Below are 8,009 nucleotides of genomic sequence, written 5' to 3' on the forward strand. Positions count from 1 at the left end.
CTACCATGGAAGGTGCACATAAAATATTAACCTACCCTATATCCATGCATCTGTAATTCATTTGTGAGGAAAGGGTAGTCTATTTTCCCCATATTTTTATTGGTGCATTACAATTATACCAGGAGTGGAATTTGTTGTTACGTATTCATGCATAGACACAGTATATCTTCATAATTTGGTGGATATCATTCCTCAGCGTTTCCCCTTTCCCTTACCTCCTCCCTCCCCTGCTTCCTTTCCTCCACCCTTCTGGTCTCCTTTTGATTTTCATAAGACCCCTACCAGCTAAAGGAGGGTGTTCTTCATGGCTTACCTGTAAGTGGAAAGAACATCCTCACCAAAATATCATTCTATCTGTTCCAGTTTCTACTGTCAATTGGTTGTGATTTGGAAAGTAACATCTATTTACATGGAAACATTATTCTGGTTACTAATATGAATAAATAATAAAGAACTTAAATTATAAGCCAAAGCAATATAAAAATTGGCAACTATATTTTTAATTACCCTAAAATTCACTTTAACATTCAGTGTGGTACCCCTTACATAATAGCTACTCGGGTGGTCTTGATGAATGAATGAATAAGTGAATATACAAATAAGCCTTGGTAACTAAATATTTATTCATGGGTTCCTCAATCAATTATTGTAACTCCACTTTGTACCAGGGTCTATGGTCTATATACTAGAAGAGAAATAGGATGGTTTTTTAAAATATAATAGAGAGTGATAGAAATTTTGCCTTAAAAGGAATACCTATCCATTAGGCATACTGGGAGAAACAGAAGAAGGTGATAGAACATAAACATGAGCAAAAAGAACAAATATGGAAGCAGTTAAGTGCCATCAGAGAAATTTATAGAAAAGTCTTAAGAAAACAAGAAATAGATGATAATGGCAGGCTTTGGAAAAAAATTACCTTCAGCAATGAAATTCTGAGGGCAATATTAATTAGTTTATATTTATATTTTCCACTTAGTTTCTTTTCCCCGTAGTATGTATTTGGAAAAGAGTTTTATTTCTGTTTCCCCCTTAATTTCGTAGCAGCAATAAGTGATTGCTTGCAAAAGAGAAATTTAATAGTAGACCAGTGTTCAAAAAATTATGTTAACAGGTTAACTGTGCAACTCTGAGCTACTTAAAGTCTGCCAAACATTAGATGAATCAAATCCTATCTCTGGACTATACACAGAGACAAAAAGAGCCATTTTTTTTTTTTTTTCTTGTTTCCATTACACACAAGCCCTAAAATAGCCTCTCTTTTTCAGGACAGAACACTTAACAATGGAAGTTTTCAGTTGCTTTCCAGGCACGTATTACAGTTACAGAAGATTTTCGCATAATCAAAGTTGGGTATTTCTAGAGAGATCAAAAGAGACGGTTAAGTGGAGAGCAGGTGTGCTGCATTCTTAGAGGATCTGAGAATGCAATTAACCAGCAAATGAGCCCTTGTGAAGCCAGGTTTCCTGAACAGATGAGCACAGCCAAAGCCACAGCCAAGGACCACTCCTAAAAGGAGTATACACATGGGCATCTGCTCCTGCTCTTGAACTTTAAGAGAGACATTCAACAGAGGCAGCAGAGTCAAAACAATTATGCAAACTTAGCAAACTCTGGGAGGAGAGAAAAGATCAGACTGCTTTCACAAAGGCTCTTGTAACCTTAGAGATTCTTTTTCTTCTTTCCCAATGGTACCAACTTCAGGATGGAAAGCAACCGAAAAAGTAAAACTAGAGAGAATCACAGCTTCATCCCTTGACATTAATCTGGCAAATGCAAAAGGTACTTCAACAGTAGACAGTCATGGTCACAAAATTTATCCCAGCTTTGTTAATTCCTAGTAGCATGAGTGATAAATACTTAACCTCTCTAAGCTTCTACTCTTTTATTTTTAAAGGGCCAATAATAACAATCAATAATAGTCATAATAGTAGTCAGAATAGTATTACAACATAATTAAAAATGCTTCTCTTGCAGAGCTATTATGAAAATTAGTGTTCAGTATGTTAACAGGGTGTATCATAGCAAGGATTTATTATGCAATAGTGGATATCATATCCCTGGTAATAATTGCTACTACTTTTAATGCCCAGGGTTTACCATGGTGAAACATTCCTCCAGGAATTTGTATGTAGCAGGGAAGCTCAAGAAGGTTAACAGGTAAATGAATAGGTAACTGAATCTCGTAGTATTAAATTGCTGGTAGGAATGGGAAGTGAAGGGAGAGGAAGGAAGAGATATTAATTAGCAGGTAAAATATCATCTTCTATCACCAGGAGAGAAGCAAATGTGGCTAATCTATAGTGTGCAGCACAGCATGGCAGAACAAGATTACTGAAGCTTGGTTTTCTAGATGTTGGTAAATATTTATTTGCCAACTACCCTTGGGAATATCATTCTTAGATCTAGGTTTCTCATCATAAGGGATATATGTTGGCATATTTAAAAAGATATTCCAACCAGGTGTGGAGGCATATGCCTGTAATCCCAGTGACCTGGGAGGGTGAGTCAGGGAATTGCAAGTTCTAGGCCAGCCTCAGAGATGTAGCAAGCCCCAAAGCAACTTAGTGAGATCCTGTCTCGAAATAAAAAAAATAAAAAGGGCTGGTGATAAAGTTCAGTGGTAAAGAACCCCTGAGTTCAATCTCCAAGTCCCCCAAAAAGAAAAATGAAAAGATATTCTGTATAGTGTGCTTAATACAATGTTAACTATGACTATTATATTAACATTAACCTTACTAGCATTCACTTATTTTTATTATTGTCATTATCATTTAGGGAGGAATACCATTTGTCCAGAAAAAGAGATTTCAATGAAAAATCTCCATGCCAACTTCACCTTTCATATTTTATTCCTGTGGCAACACATTCATCAATATGACTACTGGCAAAAATAAAATTATCTGATTGAGCCCTGACTTCAAGGTCTTTCCAGAAACTCAAAATATATTGGCCATATATACTTTGGAGACACATGTACACGTACACGCTCCCCTACTGTTGTGAACTTGTGAGAAGCCTGGTGACATTACCTTAGACTCTGGTAGCCTCTCATATACAGTGAATACAGGAAATAAATTAAATGGAGGATTTAGTGCATGCTACACAGGATGTAGAGGTGAGCAAGCAAATGGCACTTTCAGACTAGGGATTGCACTCAGAGATGCTTTACCACTGATTTACATCTCCAGCCATTTTTTATTTTTTTATTTTGAGACAGGGTCTAAGTTTCCCACAGTCTCATTACGTTACTGAGGCTGGTCTCAAATGTGTAATCCTCCTATTTCAGTCTCCCATGTCACTAGAATCATGGGCTGCCCCACCATGTGCGTTTTAACTTGCCCTTTTGATACTTTTTAATTTCCTTTAAAAAAAACATTGAGTATCTGCTGCTCCTGCAGAATGAAGTCCACAGAACAAAGGCGTATAAATTGACCTTCAGATTATGACTTACAACACCTTCTTCTTCCAGTGAGCTTAAGTGAATTATGCCAGTGAGTCCACATTTATAGTCTGTGCAGGATTTTGTAATTGACAGCAAATATAGGTCTAGCTTCCAAATGAGCTTCCTACATATTTTTACTACAAGATACTCTCACATATGCAGTCTGTATTCCAAATCATTTTTTCCCAGGTAACTTTGCCCTCTGAATTATACTTACAGGAAGCTAATTTTTCTTTGTGGTTTTCAAATATATTTACTAATACGCATGTGGTTAGAGAGGAGGCTCTTAATATGGTAAATTCAAAAGGAGTCCTCTTATTTTTCATTTTTTATTTCCTTTGTGTAACTAATTGATAACAGGTATCTTAAACTATACAAACATTTATATATTGTTATAAATCTTTGCCATATGATATTTTTTTATCTGGTAACAAATACAATTATTCAACTTTAAACTCCTGGTGATTAGACTATATCCCTCAGTAGTTTCTGATGTTTGTATAAGATTTAATGTTGACACAAGTTTCAGCTCTCAGAAATTAAACTATTTGGCTTTTGTATCATGGAAAGTTGGCAGCAAAACAAAGAAAAATTTAAATCCCCCGACTCAAGTAAAATATGTTCCTATTTATACTGATTGATCCTATTTATAAAGGTTACTTCATATTTTGAACATTGTATTGTTACTTTGACATGATCACAGACAGACAAATCTCTACATTCTATTTTTCCTGTCTAGAAAAAGTAATTTCCATAAAAAGTGAATCATTGTAAGGATACTTATAAAAGCAAAAAAAAAAAAAAAAAAAATTGTCATTTAATCACTTAAAACATATTAAGTATTTTATACATTAAATTTATTGATCTTTTAGTTTTCAACTATGAAATAGAGATAAAATAATATTCTTTGAGATGTAGATGCATGTTTGGGCAAACATTATATACTTGATAATGTTATCTATTATTCATAAAGTTTAAATTTCATTAATTCAATATTTAACATTTTGCCTACAATAAATGTGTCATTGCTATTTAAAATAGAAATCACTGTTGAGATTTAGGATGTAAATTTCTTAACATTATATTATATTAAATGAATTATTCCTCCTTCACCAAAAACTCATAATGATACAGAAGTGATAAATGTGTGAAATTTTTACCATCATCAAATGAACATATCACTTAAGCAAATATGAAATATGCATTTAAAAATATACATTCTCATGTATTTTACTACATAAAATGACAGCTCTGAATATTTTTTAGAATACTTAATTTCCAGTTAGAGTAATGACAAAGTCATTCATTTTAGATCATTCATCCTATGGTTAAGTGTTTTAAAAATCTAGAGAAAAAAGAAAAAATGTGGTAGAGGAGAATAATGAAAGGAATTTGGAAGAAACTGGGGGGAATTTGATACTTGAAAAACGAAGATGAGGCAGAAAATTACAGCCTTGAGAGTGTTGGGGCCAACAGTGTTCAGATCTGGCAAAATAACTGAAAATTCAGGGGAAATTCCCAGGGAGCCAGCCACAAAGGAAAGACCACAAAATCTGCATAGAAAATTCATTCATATCATTTGGTGACCCTTGACCTGTGCCTAAAGCACAATATAAAGCAAAAACTCTAAAGTTAAAACATCTGAGCAGAGATTTCAGTTGCCACCAACCATGGGGAATTTCATTTGGACTCTGAGTCCTGCACACTTGAAGGAGTTAGGTAAACACTTTGGGACTTGTGAGGGATATGACAAAAATATAAAAGCTATTTGTTTCCCATAAAGGTAAAGACTATTTCTTTTTCTAAGTTGAAACTAAGGACTAAAGTGAAATTAACCTTTCTTAACAGAGTATGAAATCAAGTCTCCCCTAGTTTCATTACCAATCTTCTTGTAATGTGACTGCCCAGTAAAATAAATAAACAAATAAAGCACATACAGCAGAAGGAATATAAGATTTCTACATCAATCAGGCTTCTTTAGAGACACAGAACTGATAGAATAGACATAGGTTTACAAGAGGAAATTTATTATGGGAATTGGATCATGTGATTATGTGTAGCCAAGAAGTCCCAAGATAAACCATCTGCAAGTTGGGCAACCAGGAAAGTCAAGGGTATAATTTAGCCTGCGTCTAAAAGTCTCAGAAGCAAGGAAGCTGGTGGTATAATTTTTGGTCCAAGGCTGAAGGCCTGAGAACCAGTGGACTGTTGTGGATGTAAGTCCTGGTGACTAATGGCCCAGAGAAACAGGAGCTCTGATATCTCCACAGAGAAGAGTAAAAATGTCCTTGGTCTTCACTCAAATGAATTGAAAGCTTATCACGACGCAAAGCTCTGCCCATGAAAACATCTAGAAATTGCCAAAATTTGGAAGAATCAAAGCTGTCTTCCAGTAGGTGAATGGAGAAATACAGAGCAAACACAGAGAAATACAGCATGGAATGTTACTCGGGGTTGTAAGTAAAGGATCTGTCAAGCTATAAAACATGCAGGGAACAAAATTCATTTGAAAAGTCTATAAAATTCCAAACTTTATGGCATTTTGGACTAAGTAAAAGTGTGGAGAAGGTAAAAAGGATCAGTGGTTTCCAGGGGTTAAGCAGGAGGTTGGAATGATGAGGTGGAACACAAGAGTGTTTTTAGAGCTGTAAAATGATTTTGTGCAATACTAAAATAGCAGACCCAGGATACAGGTCATTAGATGTTTGTTAAAACTCACAGAATGTAAAACACCAAGATGGAACTTTAACATAAGCTATGGACTTTGGTTGGTGAAGTTGTGGATTCACTGATTTTAAAAAACACACCACTCTAGGCACATATATTGAAAGTGGTGGAGGCTGTACCTTTGCTCAGGTAGGAGGTACATAGGAATCTCTGTATTTTCTACCTAATTTTGTCTGTGAACATAAAACTTCTCTAAAAAAGGTAAGCATGAAGAATAAAAATAGAAAGAATAAAAAAATAGAAAGAATAAAAAAATAGAATAAAAAAAGAATAAAAAAATAGAAAGAATAAAAATAGAAAATTTCAGTACTAAGACCTTTCTTACCAGTAAATATTTCAAACTATGCATTTATTCCTCCATGATTGGTAGAATGCATTACATAAAAAAATGTGATCCAAGTATCACTTTTCACAAAATACACATTTTGGATAAGAGGACACAAATAGGTTTAAAGGGGCAGTTAAAAAAATAGTAATGGAAAGATTAGTGGTGCTAATAGCAGATAAAACTGACCTGTGGGTAGAAAAATCTTGTAATAAGCAAATAACAGTATTAGAGATTGATTTGATCCACTCAGAAGACACATCAAACATAAGAGAGATCCAAAATTTATGAAGCTCAAATTGCCAGAAATTTAGAGAGGATTAGAAAGTCCTAGATTGTTGTTGTGGACTTTGAAACACCACTTTCAATAACAGACAGAAGGGCAGTAAGAGAAAAAGGAGATAAGCAGCATCATAAACCAACAAAGCCAAATAGATATAGGGATATAACAGATATAACACTTCACGAAATACACTCGTTCTTTTTCATATGCACAAGCAGTACTTTCCTGGACAAACTATATTATCCTGTAACCTATTATAGGGTACTAAACAATCTCAATATATTTTAAAAGATTGAAATGGTGAAAATATCTTGTCTCAAAAGAATAGAATGAAGTAGGACTCCATAAGAGAAGAAAAACTGCTTTCCAGCCTTGGCCTTGGACCCTAAAGCCTCCGTGATGTTGATGCTCGAGAAGAATCGGATTGCCATTTATGAACTCCTTTTTAAGGAGGGAGTAATGGTAGCCAAGAAGGATGTCCACATGCCCAAGCACCCAGAGCTGGCAGATAAGAATGTACCCAACGTTCACATCATGAAGGCCATGCAGTCTCTCAAGTCTTGAGGACTGGCAGACCTCGACCCAAAGGTCTGGAGGGCGAGCGACCTGCAAGTCTCACAAGAGGGGAAGCTGACAGAGACACCTACAGACGAGTGCTGTGTCCCCTGGTGCTGACAAGAAAGCCGAAGCTGGGGCTGGGTCAGCAACGGAATTCCAGTTTAGAGGAGGATTTGGTCGTGGACGTGGTCAGCCACCTCAGTGAAGTTGGACAGGATTATTTTGTTTTGAATAAACTTGTAGCCAGAAAAAAAAAAAAAAAGAGAGAGAAGAAAAACTGAAGAATTTTTAAAATATGTGGAAATTTAAAACTAGATTCACCATGAACCTGTGGTTTAAAGAGAAGAACACAAAAGTAATTAGGAAATACTTTGTGACAAATTCAAAGAAAATGCAAAAGAGCAACATTTATGGGATGCAGTGAAAATAGTGCTTATTAGGAAACTTATTGTAGTTGCTACACTCAAAAATCCCAAATAATCTTTATGCCCTATGTGATTAGAAAAAAGAAGAAAATAGGTAAAACTCAAATTCAGCAGAAGGAAAGAAATAATAAATACAGATGACATTAGTGAAATAGAAGATAGAAGAAACAGCAATCAATGAAACAAAAATAGATCTTGATCCTGTGCTACATCCTCTAGGCACTCAGTAAACTCCTAACCCTAACT

The 8,009-nt window shown here is 35.1% G+C and overlaps 1 pseudogene across 1 annotated transcript; it reads left to right on the plus strand.

The window, feature by feature from the left end:
- Window positions 1-7,150: 7,150 nt before the first annotated feature.
- Window positions 7,151-7,593, plus strand: LOC306647455 (small ribosomal subunit protein eS10-like; annotated as a pseudogene). Its single transcript has one exon. The product of its transcript is annotated as a small ribosomal subunit protein eS10-like (transcript).
- Window positions 7,594-8,009: the final 416 nt, after the last annotated feature.

This window comes from Sciurus vulgaris (genome assembly GCF_902686455.1).
Source record: "Sciurus vulgaris genome assembly, chromosome: 17".
NCBI lineage: Eukaryota > Metazoa > Chordata > Mammalia > Rodentia > Sciuridae > Sciurus > Sciurus vulgaris.